Genomic DNA, 14,043 nt, shown 5'->3' on the forward strand with positions numbered 1-14,043 from the left:
AAACAAATTTAAAAAAGCAACTAGTCATGACCTTGAATGTACAGTCGACTCTCCATATCTCGATATCTCTCCAGAAAAAAAATAATCATGAATTTTGAGCCGTCGCACGATATGAATGAATAGGATTACAAAAGTATCCCTCTGAAGCCGTACCGGAACCAATTCCGGGATATCCGGATGTGGCCAGAACCTCATATTGGTCATTGGCATTATATCTATGATGATCAGGATACAAAATCATGAACTTTGAGCCGTCGCACTATATTAGTGAATAAGATTACAAAATGTGCCTCTGAGGCGCTATCGGAACCGATTGCGGGGTATCCGGATGTGGCCAGAACCTAATATTGGTCCTTGGCATTAAAGACGTTTAGAATGAGAACCCGAGGAGGACAGAATAACTCGCCATATCTTATGCATTCTGGTATCATACCAAAATTAGGTATTGTTCAGTTGTCAATATCTCATTTTGGTATTATAATGTTATTTGAAAAAAATGTTTAAAACAATTAAAAATATTTCATTTTGGTATTCGATAGGTATTGAGGACTGCTGGAGGTATTGAACTACTATTGAAAAATTTTACTTTTATATGAAAATCCATGTATTATTTAGGTATTACAATACCTGATCTAATTATCAGCTTGGTATTTGTAGGATATGCAGAAGGTATTATTTGAAGTATTTTATCTCTCATGCAGGGTTCATTCATACCTCATTCAGGTTGTAAGTATTGGAAATTATCTGGTATGGAATACCTCAATTTGGTATTCGGTAGTTATTTTCTTCTGCTCGGGAATTCATAAATATTGAGCAGTCGCACGATATAAGTGAGTAGGATTACAAAAGTGTCCCTCTGAGGCCGTGCCGGAACCGATTCCGGGGTATCCGGATGTGGCCAGAACCTCATAGTGGTCTGTGGCAATAAAGCTATGATGTTCGAGATAAAAAATCACGAATTTTGAGCCGTCGCACGGAGCTATTCTTTATGTTTCAGTAAATGTCCTGTACATTCAGGAACCGGTGCCAAGTGACCGGGTATCCAAAATGGCCAGAATCAATGAGAACCAATGTCATTCGCCCTTCTGGCATCTTTTTATTCTTAGAAAGTACACAATGAATAATTTTCTTACTTTTTATCTTGAAAAAACTACATGAACCATCACTTCCAGTACGAAGGTACCCAATTTGAATCTGGAAAAACTCCGGAACCAAGTAGCCAATCCCATTTCTTCCGGAACACAATAAATCCGGACCTGTCATGCCGTATGCTGTACCAATACAATTGTAATAACAGAAAAAAAGGAACAAAATAAAATTTTGAAGAAATTCTTGAAACTGCCTCCCTAGTATAGAAAAAAAAATACATAGAATATCTAAGGTTGATTCAAATGTTGAATAAGCATTAGGGTGGTTCAAAATTAAAAAATGTTGGTTTCTATGTAGGTTTCTATGGAAATAACAACAATGTAGGTTTCTATGGAAATAACTATGGATAAATTTTAAAAATGTTCCAAACACGTTAGTACTGGAATGTAAGTACAAACTTATTATCCCATAGTGAAAACTCATTATTCAAATTATAATAAAGAAATTTGCTGAAGAGAGCAATTCAATCTGACGGATAGGAGAAGAGATATTTATCAGTTTGTTTGCTATTATTAAGCTTCATATGGGATAATAGTCCTGCAAACATCTACAAAAATCCTAAACAAAACTAGCTGAAAAGAGAGTTGTTCCTTCAGCAACTTCCTTCATTGAGGTTTGAATAATGAGATTTTACTATGGGATGATAAGTTTGTACTTACATTGCAGTACTAACGTGTTTGGAACATTTTTCAAAATTTATCCATAGTAATTTCCATATAAACCTACATTGTCTTTGGACCACCTTTAAATCACCACCGAAAAAGCTGGAAATTTACTAGAACACTATTTTTATGGTAAAAGGCAGGTTTGCTACTGACAAGTAAAGGAATCGCCTATCTCGATGCGTGGAAAATTTCTTCCCAGAAATGGTCCAGAATATCACATTTTTCTGATCGCAGTACGCAGTTGAGAAGAATTGTCATTTCAAATGGAGCTCTCTGTAGGAAATTTCTTGACCCAGTAAGTCAAGGAATTTCTCTACTTTTCTTGAGCGGAACAGCATACTTAGCTAAAGATGATAAGGAAGATATGGGAGATGGGTTCTCCAAACATTTTTAAATTTTGAACCGCCCTTATAAGCATATGTTGAAAAATGAAGAACCAATCGAAAATATCACATTTTTAAGAACATGAAATATAAAAGATCCCGCAGCACTATAGGTAGATAGATACCGTACCTCATCTGAATGAGGGTTTCGTGCCGTCAAGAGCTGTCCTGCTAGGGAAAAGAAGCAAATCAACAACCTTCATTAATGCCATGAGAGGATAAAACAGGAAAGCCTCCCATTCACGAGATTAGAACGTGTTCAGATGATTTTCGAAGATACCAGATAAAGGTCGTAATTTTCAAACGAGCACCCTCACATCCACGAGGATTCTCATCTACCTTGGGATAAAACCATGGAAAACACTCGAAACAGCTGTATCGGCAATCGATATTCGGTCGTTGTTCAATTCCTATACAGAAATAGTCCTTATCGCATTCTTTACGATTCACCGAACCGATTAGGGAAAGGTTTCACCCCTTTGTTGCAGACACTGTGAGAGGAGAAGCATGAATATGGGTCCGCTTCCTCAGCCACTCTGGATGAGAAAGATTCGGTAGGTTAAATTTTAATGTCTTTCTTATCGGAAACTCTATACAACATAAAAACCTTCGCATTATGATTTACTTTTTTGCCTCCCTTTATATATAGCGCCGTGTTTAGCATCAGTTCTGCTTCCAATCCTTCTGCCAATATCGATATTGGGAGACAGATTTGTCGTATATGTGCTTGGTCGTATATGTGCTAATGCGGTTTCACAGTAAGGGAGAGAAATATACAGAATTGCACGTGAATGTACAAGCCACAATGAAAACCAATTCTCAATTACCAAGACAGCCAGTACCAATAACGAAATCAATTTTTACGGTATACGATTCTTTTATGCGTAAATCATAACATATTTCAGATATTCGAAAGCGATTTCGAATATCTGAAATAAAATGCTCCGCAATGCATAAAGTGTAAGTTTTTGATTTATTATTGAAAAATGAAACTTGATCAAACCTCTCAAGGAACTTTTAAAGGAGAAACATCTTAAGATGGCCGTCACAATGACATACTAGTCCCCCTCTCACGTTTTTAAAGACACTAAACTGGAGAAATAGTAGACAATCGTTCCTGATCTTCTTAGTTCAAGCTTTCTGCTAGTGCACAAAACCAAAATAAAAAGTGCATTGTTGTTGAATGCTTTCTTTGCGAGATTTGTGTCTTTAAAGTTTAAGTGCAATCTTATAAGCTGGATTTTAAACTGTTTCACCTCAACCTTTGGGCTTACGAAAACATCAGTGCTTCCTAGAAAATTATCCTACCCTGGCATGTTTTCACACTGAAACAAATCTTCCGTTGATACATTTTTATCCCGTACTGTGTCTTCATTCAGCATTATGGGGGAGAGAATTTGTCATAAGTGATTTGTTATTCATGTGCTGTGTCGTCCTGCCGTGTATATTCTTGGGAAGGTATCTACCAGAAGGTATGTATATCGGGAAAAAAAGGATGAATGGGGATATTTTTATTGGTTTTAACGCTTGTGCCGTCGTGGCTTCGTCCTAAACGACCAGTTGATGAACCTTTCCACTTTGAGAGTATCATCTCAGCTCTCGGTTCGGTTGAGTTATTCATAAACTACTAATGGACATTCCATACAATTGCCATAACGATTTGTGTCATTTGGGGTTTCCTTTTAGCCTGATTGGAATGAGCTGATTGTGATTTTTCAAAGGAGGCTTCCGATACTTTTTTTCGGGAAATGACTAAACGAAGGATGGGATACAAAAAACAAAACATTTGTATGCGAAATAATTTATTGGATTTCAGGGCTCTTGAAGAGTAAGGTATTTTGTCAAACTTCTTCGCTCTTTTTGGTGTATTCGAATTTTCTGAGCAGAATCTCAATAGAGAAACTTAAAAATAGTTTGGACTACCTTGTACCTTTTAATGCCGCCCTAAATCCTTATCTTTGACAGATACGCGTATTTCGACTACCACTTGAAGTCTTCTTCAGTGTCAGTTATTCGTATCCACTGCTTCAATTGAGTTCAATCTGATTCTTAATACTTTAAATATACATTTCAGTGAACGGATCCGATCCGAATCACACATTTTAGTGAACCGGGTCCTTTAAACCAGGCTTGCTAATACTCCTCAACATCATCAGAGCTCGGTGGCGTACTCTAGAGCAACTAGCTGCCTTTACCTCTTTGCGAGGGAGCGAAAAAATGCTAAGCAAAGAGGCAACGAAAAATGAGCGAGAAAGATGCAGCACAAAACACAACTAGTAAGATTCCATAAAAAAATTATGCTCTAACAACTCCCTGAGGACTGCCTTGTTCGGGCGGCACACTCAAGAGTTCTTTTGAAGCGGGTATCTATCCATATCTTTCATCCTTCCATCTTTCATTCCTTCCACGCTCAGTCGTATGTTCTAGCAATCGCTAGACATTATACTGTTTCCCTTTCTTCTCATTACATTATCATTCTTATTTTCAAACGCAACACAATATACAAATACTACACGGAAGTAAATCCATTCTCAAAATCTGGAATCTGAGTCAAGATTTTGGGAATAAAGTGTGTTTTTATGCCATGAAAATACACCATGAATAAAATTCACGAAATCATGAATTATATCTTCCTAACAACGATATTTTTCCGTTGACAGCATATTATGACTATGATTTGTTAAATCATGAATAATTAAGCTAGGAATCATGAATTGAATAGTGGAAAACGAAAATATAAGTCATCAATATGGGTGCAAATCGTTTATGATTCCATGCATTTTTTTTTGTAGGCATTGAATAAAAATCATGCAGAAGGAATCCAAAACAAAGGCTGGATTGGATAGACCGGCTGACTTGTGCCCAAGAAAATGCGAATAGGTTGTAAGTCGGCCATTTTTTGGATCTCTTCTACTTTGCCTTCTACTTTTGCAACTCACTGTCTTACCGTCGGTCGAAATTCAGTCCACTGAATTGAATTCGCCTTGAACTGCCTACTACACAACACTAGCATTTCTTACAAACAACACTGATACGACCGATCGCCAGCGACGTAGAAAATTTTCAAACCGATTTTTACTGACAAAACTGACAGATGCGCGTAACGCCCAGAATGTTTATGATTATTATTCATGGAAACGTTTGTTTTTGTTCATGATATTTTGTGTTTTTGTCATGATATCATGAATTGGATTCATGGTTTCATGAGATTTTTTTTCATGGTTTTTCAACCCCTCTACCGGCAGCTTCATTTTTTCCCGCAAAATTCAAATTCAAATTGTTATAACTTTTTTGTTTTTCAATATTTTTGCACCATTTTTTCACAAGCTCTCAAAAAACTCTTCTAGTTTTAGGATATGTGTCGATATTGATCTTCAGTCATCTGGTTTTGAAGATATTCCAACATTCCTTGGGGGACCGACCCTTAAATAGAACCCCCCGTTAATTTCTCGCCGGATGAGGGCGAGCTCGATAGGGCCCCTCTTGAGGACTGCTGGAGGAAAGTCAAAGCAGCCATTAACGACGCTGCCGAAAGCGTTATCGGATATGTGGAACGGAGCTCAAGAAACGATTGGTTCGACGAGGAGTGCCAGGAGGTTTTAGAGGAGAAGAATGTAGCGCGGGCTGCAATGCTGCAGCATGGTACGCGGCAAAACGTGGAACGATACAGACTGAAGCGGAAACAACAAACCCGCCTATTCCGGGACAAAAAGCGCCGCCTGGAAGAGGTGGAATGCCAAGAGATGGAGTTGCTGTACCGTTCTCAAGAAATGCGGAAGTTCTATCAGAAGCTCAACACATCCCGCAAAGGCTTCGTGCCGCGAGCTGAGATGTGCCGGGATAAGGATGGGAGCATCTTGACGGACGGACGCGAGGTGATCGAAAGGTGGAAGCAGCACTACGATGAACACCTGAATGGCGCAGAGAACACAGGCACAGAAGGTCAGGACAGCGAAGGCGATGGCTACGTCAGCACAGCGGACAGCGGAAATCAACCAGCTCCCACGATGGGGGAAGTTAAGGATGCCATTCAACAGCTCAAGAACAACAAAGCCGCTGGCAAGGATGGTATTGGAGCCGAACTCATCAAGATGGGCCCGGACAGGTTGGCCGCTTGTCTGCATCGGCTGATAGTCAGAATCTGGGAAACGGAACAGCTACCGGAGGAGTGGAAGCAAGGCGTTATATGCCCTATCTACAAAAAGGGCGACAAACTGGAGTGTGAAAATTATCGTGCAATCACCATCCTAAACGCCGCCTATACAGGGTGATTACTAATTCCTGTCATTAAAGTAAATGTTCGTAGATAAAAGATGTATGTATGAATTGTAATTTCCGGTGTACATCCTGTTTTGCACATCTATAAAGTTTGTTTTGACAAAGTAAAGACTAAATCTTTTTTCATTTACCTTAGTTTTTGGTCATATGTGTTGTTTTAAAGGCATTGCACCTGGCACGCACGTTTTCCACAGATATGTAGTTTTGACTAAACTTCGCTGGAAAAATTGCCTGATTGAAACAGCATGTTACCACAATCTTTTAGACTTACTAGGGAATAGAATGAGATTGATTATGGAAAATTTTGGCGAAAAATATATGTATTTTTTGGTTAAAATATATGCTTTTGAATAACGTGCGTGTTAACTGTAATGCTTCTGAAACAATGCTTGTGGCTGGAAATTGAGGTAAAAAAAATAATTTGTTATCTATGTATAGCAAAGACAAATGTTATAGATGTCCTAAACTGGATATGCACTGGTAATTAAAATTCATTTAACCATTTTTTTTCAATGATTACTTATTTTACTGACAGGATATAGTAATCACCCTGTAAAGTGCTATCCCAGATTCTCTTCCGTCGTCTATCACCTATAGCAAACGAGTTCGTGGGAAGTTATCAAGCAGGTTTCATCGACGGCCGCTCGACAACGGACCAGATCTTTTCCGTGCGGAAAATCCTCCAGAAATGCCGTGAGTACCAGGTCCCTACGCACCATTTGTTCATCGATTTCAAGGCGGCATACGATAGTATCGACCGCATAGAGCTATGGAAAATCATGGACGAGAACAGCTTTCCCGGGAAGCTCACAAGATTGATCAGAGCAACGATGGACGGTGTGCAGAACTGCGTGAAGATCTCGGGCGAACACTCCAGTTCGTTCGAGTCTCGGCGGGGACTACGACAGGGCGACGGACTTTCGTGCCTGTTGTTCAGTATTGCGCTTGAAGGTGTCATGCGGAGAGCCGGACTTAACAGTCGAGGCACGATTTTCACGAGATCCGGACAATTTGTTTGCTTCGCGGACGACATGGATATAATTGGGAGAAAATTTGAAACGGTTGCAGATTTGTTCACCCGCCTGAAACGCGAAGCAACAAAAGTCGGGCAAATGGTAAATGCGTCGAAAACAAAGTACATGCTGGTTGGCGGAACTGAGCGCGACAGGGCCCGCCTAGGAAGCAGTGTTACGATAGACGGGGATACCTTCGAGGTGGTGGACGAGTTCGTCTACCTCGGATCCTTGTTGACGGCTGACAACAATGTTAGTCGGAAAATACGAAGGCGCATCATCAGCGGAAGTCGTGCCTACTATGGGCTCCAGAAGAAACTGCGGTCAAGAAAGATTCACCCCCGCACTAAATGCACGATGTACAAAACGTTCATAAGACCGGTAGTCCTCTATGGGCATGAGGCGTGGACTATGGTCGAGGAGGACTTGCAAGATCTTGGTGTCTTCGAACGCCGAGTGCTAAGGACGATCTTCGGCGGCGTGCAGGAGAACGGCGTGTGGCGGCGAAGGATGAACCACGAGCTCGCTCAACTCTACGGCGAACCCAGTATCGTGAAGGTAGCTAAAGCTGGAAGGATACGCTGGGCAGGGCATGTTGCAAGAATGCCGGACAACAACCCTGTAAAGATGGTGTTCGCCACGAATCCGGTCGGAACAAGAAGGCGTGGGGCGCAGCGAGCTAGGTGGATTGACCAGGTACACCAGGACCTGGAGAGCGTGGGTCACAGTCGAGGATGGAGAGAAGCGGCCATGAACCGAGGGAATTGGCGAAATATTGTTGGCGAGGCTTTATCAAGATAATTGATGTAAAGCCAAATAAATTAAATTAATTAATCAAAAACAAAATGGCCGCCGAAGACATTTTATATGGAAAATGTCGGTCCCCTAAATTTTCGGAGGACCTTAGTGCGCAGTTTAGCTTAAAGTCCTTTTCTGGCACTCGGACAATGATCAGCCGCTCCTAACAAGGAGTACAGACGCTCCAGGTTTGCAAAAGCAAAACCCTCCTTCCCTGTCAGCATACGTACAACGTTACTACCGAGTTGGTTACCCGATCATCCTTAAGGTTACCGTTTGTCATAAGGCATTTTGGCATAAAGTCATTTGGCATGAAGTCATTTTGCATAATGGCCGTTTGGTATAATTGTTCGCGCACAGGGCGAACGTTTGTGAATATTTTAACAGTTATCACCCTATCGCCTTACACCCTATTATTGAAACACGCACTACCCACCCGAATGGCAATGATTATGTATTGGCTGGCGGCTGATGAGCGAAGAGCGGCGGCTGACCACACCAGCAGATGCGACGACCAACATCACCCGGACTGTGCATGGAAGGAGACGCGACGAACATGTAGGAACATGTTTGCTACGTCCACCGTCCAATGGCAACGAGGCTTGTACGGATTGGTGGGTGGCGATTCGTGGAATGCTATATAAGTGAATGAGTTTGTTTGTGAATTATCAGTTTTCATTCAACCTTCGATCAATAAACATCGGTTAAGTTGCTAAGTGAAAAGTTTCTCTTTTATCTTGGACAGCCGAAACAAAAACAGCCTTTTTGAAGGCTTTTAAGTTGTTTTGGAATAATTCACCGAGTCGAGCTATCGTCAGCTGCTGTTCCCGCTGGCACTCTCTTCAGAGGAAGGAGTTGCCCATCCGTCAAGTGTCCGTGATCGGACAATAATGATTGACTCAGAATGAACGAACGAGCCCATAGCAAAAACTTTTGGTAGGTTCTCAACAAGGCGTTCGTTCAGAGATTTTCCATATTATGACTATCAAATTTTATTGTGATATTAGAGAGCATAATTGAATAAAACACGTGACGGGTCCGGTGAAAGTTCTTTTCGGAATAATAATTTCCTCTATATCCCAGAACATAGAGTATCTTTGAGCTTGTTGTGATATACATATTTGAAAATAGTAAATTGGCAAAGAAAGATCGCAGTTAATAATAAAAGGAACGCTCATACAACATTTCGCTATGGATCAAGCTCTGTCCCAGTTGGGACTTAATACTGAGCATGAGCATGAGCATGAGCATGAGCATATATGACCGTACAATTCGTAGTTGCTACTCCGTGATTGACTAGAGCAATCGAAGTTGCACAGGGAATCAATGAATGGGGCTTGGGATTAGCTAACCATTCTTCAATGTGCACAAATCGAGAGCTCAAATTTTAAAAGTCAATAACGGCGCCGGCCACGTCCTTACGGTCATCGGGGAAGGGAAGGAATGTTAGCTAGACAACCGTTGTTACTAGAGACCGAAGAATCTTCTGCATCTCCACAGTTGTCATGGAAAGGATATTGGGTTAGTGGGATAAGGTAAAGATCTGGGAGTCACCAGCGATTGGTGATGCGATCCATGATACATTCACGCCTAACCCGTTTAACGCCACTGTTTATTCATGCCGCGCGAGCGACGCGCAACACGATTGATCCTGCTCACATCACCCGCCCCCGCAGGAGCAAGCGACGCGAGCAAAGGATCAAACACTACTGACCCTATCCGCGAATCACGCCACTATTTATTCATGCCGCGCGAGCGACGCGCAACACGATTGATCCTGCTCACATCACCCGCCCCCGCAGGAGCAAGCGACGCGAGCAAAGGATCAAACACTACTGACCCTATCCGCGAATCACGCCACTATTTATTCATGCCGCGCGAGCGACGCGCAACACGATTGATCCTGCTCACATCACCCGCCCCCGCAGGAGCAAGCGACGCGAGCAAAGGATCAAACACTACTGACCCTATCCGCGAATCACGCCACTATTTATTCATGCCGCGCGAGCGACGCGCAACACGATTGATCCTGCTCACATCACCCGCCTCCGCAGGAGCAAGCAACGCGAGCAAAGGATCAAACACTACTGACTCTGTCCCAGTTGGGACTTAACACTTGATGAAAATTACTACGAAAGGACATATGTTAAAATAGTTATTTATGCACAAAGTAGTAAAATGATGATTTTTTTCATCACGAGTCGTACATTTATTCAACGAGGCTTGTAGTATTCATTAGATAAACTCAAATGAAATAATGTCATATAACTTTGTTAAAAGCTGAATGACTAAATAAACCATTCATTCGCAGAGCTTAAATGAGAGAGCATACTATATCGGTTCTTCGGTTGAAATTATTTCTAAAAACAGCAACTGACAAGTGCAAATATAGGATTTCAAAATTAAATAGAAACTTTACTGGGACTTATTTTGAAAATGACTGGACTTGCACTAAGCATAACAATGTGCAGCAAACTCTCACCGTTTCACTTTTCTCTTAATGGAAATATTTATCATCGAACACCATGAACTCATCAATCATGTGCAGCTCAAAAACATTTCGATTCTTCCTGCCAACAGCCAGCGCAAACCTGATTGCATCTCTTCCAAATCGAAATTGGTTCAACTCGAAATGAAACATTGAAAAGTCAAACCGTACTCGTCAGATTTCCGTTCTGCAGAAGAGCACTCCCGAAAGAATGAATATCGAAAATTGGATATTTTTCGTTTTCCATTTGTTGACTTCCTATCCTTTCAAGTAAAAGTTTACGTAATATAAATAACTTTCAGTGAAGAAGGACTTTATCATTCGTCACAAGAAGAAAACAGAGAATAGACCGGGAAAGCTCTCGAGTTTCAACTTTACCTGCCAGTTGGCGGTCCTCCCAATCCCATCTCGAGAGAAGCCGGACGAAGAATGCAAAAGATAGGGTCGTCTCCATCATCGTCACTGTCATTGTCGTCCTCGTCTTCGTCGTCGTCGTCGTCGTCATCGGTGTCATTATTCTCTCCAACTGGGGCGAGATAATGTTCAAAATGTTGGAGAATAAATTCAGCCTTCGTTCGGTTCGTTTCCTCCGGGTCTTTGGTCCCCAGTGTCCCCGGCCTCGGCGTCAGAATGTATGTAGATGTAGGCCTGATAGTTTATGCAGGATGGAACCTGTGCGAGTCGTCCAGTGAGGATGCTTTACGGTCCCTCCTTCGCATCGAGGTGTCCTTTGCTCTGAGGAAGCAGAGATTCGGTTTCTGGTGCCTTGATAAACAGTTCCAAAATATATGTATAGGCACCAGTACGAACCGTCTGAAGTAGTGTCTTTGTCACATTGGTCAATTACATCTATAATGCTTTGGCAGCTGCATGTGATTCTGAGTATTCAAAAATTAACAAGTAACATTTTTAATTTTGTAATGGACTTTTAGTGCATTTCGTGACTCTCACAACCTTCTGACAACCGGTATAACATCACTTCTTTCTTACCAAGTAGCCCACTTTGTATATAGAAATCCTTAATCACCAGGGGCCTTTTAATTTAACAGCCCAAAATTGTCAAAACGCTTTCTGAATTGAGAATACTTTAGAAATCTTAAATAACTCGATTTACAATAAAACTAGTGAATCCCAAATCCTAATGGAAATCAAAATGTTCAAAACATCCCCACATGACGGTCGAAAAACAAAAATCAGTCGCTCCAGTCGGAGATGAATGGCACCAAAATTTAATATCTAATCTGAATTTCTCTCTATTCATATTTCATAAATATTTTTATGAATATATTAAAAATACACCTCTCAGTTCACTTTCCGTCGGCTTTTTTGGCTCTGGGCCTAGTCAGAGATTTTTCTCTACAGTTCTTCAGCTTCGGGGCGTCTCCTTCGGTTCTGATCTGTTATATATTCAGCTGATTAGTTCACTCTGCCGCTGCGAACACCGGAGAAGGCATTCTGGGATTTTAGGCTTTTCACTTCGAGCAGTGCTCCTGCTCCTCGTGGCGTTTCTGCCGAAAGTCCAGTCCAAGCAGACAGTAAACAGCAGAATCGGAACACGCTCACAAATCCTCCGCCCACCGTAGCAGCTTTTTCAAACGAAAGCACTCGTTTCCTCTTCGTTATCTTTCAATGGGCTTTCGCACCACAAAATTTATGTATATTAGGTTATAATGTTGTTGCATAGATCACTTTTAAAGGAAATTAAATGCTTTAATAAGACTTTTTATCGCACAGCTTTCTCGGATGAGTGGAATTCGGCTCGGGAATTGATGGCAACGAAAAAAGAAACCGGCGAACTTCTGCCAAGAGCGTAAATTCGGATCGGTTGGGGAACCAGAAGAGAAATGATGGTTATGACTTCCTTTCTTTAGAGGATGAAACATACGGTCTATGCTTAGTTTATGTTTGCCGGAAAATTTTGCTTGGAAAGAATGAGTTTCCTCTGCTGAAAATTGTTTCTATTCTGTTCATTGAAAGATTGTCGTTTTCAAATTAAATATCATAGCACGTCTAGTTTTTGGGATATTGACAGTTGAATATACAGCAATTGTTGATTTCAGCCAACTTGCATGTAAGTTTTCCAACTTGTATGGCGATTTATTTGCTTAATTTGCCACAGAATTCAATCTTCATATATGAAATAGTACTAATCAACAAAGTTCAAAATGCTCTCGATGCTCATTACTTATTTTTTTAAGTTTGAGAAAAGTATTGTATATTTCCAAATAATAGAAACGAAGAATTTTGTATGGAGACTGCAAGCATTTTGAAAAAGTCAATTCAATCCAATTTAAACCAAACTAATTCTTAAATTAAATTTTAAGACCTAATTTGTATGCTTTGTGGATAAAATCCCTTAAAAGTTTGATAAATCATAGTTGAAATCTCATGTCAACATTATTAAAACCAGTGTTTTATACAACTCAGGTACCTTTTGCTCAAAATTGTGACGTGTTGGAACATTTCTGAGAACGGCATCAGATTCAGCATCCTAAAATTTATTAGAAATATAAATTGATCCATGAGACAAGCAAAAAAGTCATTTTTATTACGCTGTGTAGGTGATGTACTTTGTTTGCAAATATAGAGCATATAATCTGTGGAAGCTTAGCATACCTCTACCGCTCCACAATGGGACAGAGTATGCTTCTCAGCTTAGTGTTCTTATGAGTACTTGCACATTTATCAACTGAGAGCTTTCTTTGCCAATTGACCATTTTGCATTAGTATTATGGTGTAAGTTGTGCATATTATTGACTATAGATGAACATTAAGGCCGCACGGGACGTCATTATAATCATCCTATCCATTTGAAGAAGAAGATCTCAAGTACCACTCCATATATGGATGTGAAAAATTTATCACTATATTCTATATATGTGGTGCACAATCGATTAAATTTTCAGCTTCATCGGTTCACTAAAACTCGAGATTTGCTTCGGCAAAGTTTTGATGATAATTGTTAGAGTGAGACAAAAGATAGGGAAAATAACACGGTCTCCCGTGTCCCCTTAAGCCTGAAGGATGTTTCCCTGAAGCATGTATAAGTAGAACAACTGTAAGGCCGGTAGGCTTTCAAAGGTGATCTTTAAATCCATAATGTAGCGAAAGCTGAAAGGAAACTTCAAAACATGGTGCTGGTTCCTCCCCGGTAGGTATGTTGTAGACTTTGGCGAAAGTGGCACGAATACTGCCGTAGTTTGAATACAACAAAGGAAGGAGCTATATTGAAATTTGATAATAAAAAAAATACAAAGAACAATAGAAGT

Source organism: Aedes aegypti, chromosome 2, assembly GCF_002204515.2.
Source record: "Aedes aegypti strain LVP_AGWG chromosome 2, AaegL5.0 Primary Assembly, whole genome shotgun sequence".
Lineage (NCBI taxonomy): Eukaryota > Metazoa > Arthropoda > Insecta > Diptera > Culicidae > Aedes > Aedes aegypti.